Below are 1,608 nucleotides of genomic sequence, written 5' to 3' on the forward strand. Positions count from 1 at the left end.
CCTTCTCTGACAAAGGGACATATCTTGGGGTGGCAAATTCTGCCTGCCTTCATTTTCAATTTTCATTATTATAAGTTAGAGAGAGTATGTAGATGAGAATAAATCCTCAGTGAATAAGTAAATCTGATTTCTAAAATTTTACTTTGAACAACAACAATAGTACTGCTCTTATAAAAAAATTAATGATAACACACATTTATGGATGTGTTTGGTTGAATTTCAATAGAATTCTAAAACAGTATGTTGTATATATTTGAAGAAAGCAAATAGGCAAACATAGCAGAAGGAAAAGGATATATGTGTAACACAGAACTACATTTTATTTCATTGTATCTTTTTGAATTCTACAAATTTAATAATATTCAGTGGATTAAGGGAAGATAGAAAGGAATTGGAATTTCATAAAGAAATAGAATAACTTCCAGCAAAAGATGATGATAAAAATCAATATTTATCAAGCAAACATTATCATAAAAAGTTACACAGTTTTATTTTCTTCTTCATTAGAAGAGGGTATGTTGATATTTTCTTTAGATGGTAGAAGGAAAATAAAGCTGAAGTTATGGGAGGAAAAATACTTGATTTTTCTTCAGCTAATGGGATATTTCTGTTAAATAACTAAATTTCAACTGGGTAAATTTAAAGATAAAATTTGATTTTATTTAATGATTCATGAATTAAGCTGCATCCCATCTAGCAATAGAAAGAAGTTCCATGGAGCTGCTGAAAAGGAAAGGTTTTTAAAGGCAGAGAATAAGTAGAACAAAGGAAATTATTAGCAAAGAATGCATTGTTAAATGCATGGTTGCCCTCCGAAGAGGACCAAAAGGGGTCTATCAGTGGATCACCCCACAGTGCTAAACAGGAAATTTCACATTGACTGGTTATTTAAAGGTCACATTCCTGGGAAAAGCTGCCAATAGGTTTTATGAAGTCTTAGTGGGCCTTAGCACAAGTTATTTCTTTTTGAGCCTGTTGTCTTTCTATGTTTCTGTAACATTTCTAAGAGCGAGAGAGGGTAAGCAAAGCAACAGAACATATATAGATATAGATATAGATATAGATATAGATATAGATATATAAAAACATATTTAGATAAATCTACAAATAAGTATACATGTGTGTGATACTGTGATTTATAATAAGAAATATACATTTGATCTTTGTCCCTATTTATGCCACAGAGCTCCTAAAACCTTTGAAATTTCCTATGATGAGAGCAACAAAGTTGTCTTTTGTTACGTTAATGAGGAAACATTTTTTAAAAACAAATTTAAATTCTTCATTGTTTAAAGTGTTACATAAGACTCTTTTTCCCCTCATTGACCTCTGCCTGGCCGCCCTCACCCCCCAGCACAGTCCCTGACTGCCTTGCCCACCCCCACATCTGTGTCCATTGGTTATGCTCATATGCATGCATACAAGTCCTTGGATTGATCTCTTATCACCTCATCCTTACCCCCCCTACCCCCACGCCTTCCCTCCTTGGTTGGAAAGTCTGTTCAATGCTTCTATGACTCTGGTTCTATTTTCGTTCATCAGTTTATGTTGTTCATTATATTCCACATATGAGTAAGATCATGTGATATTTAGCTTTCTCTGACTGCC

This window comes from Myotis davidii, unplaced genomic scaffold (genome assembly GCF_000327345.1).
Source record: "Myotis davidii unplaced genomic scaffold, ASM32734v1 scaffold707, whole genome shotgun sequence".
In the NCBI taxonomy this organism is placed as follows: Eukaryota; Metazoa; Chordata; class Mammalia; order Chiroptera; family Vespertilionidae; genus Myotis; species Myotis davidii.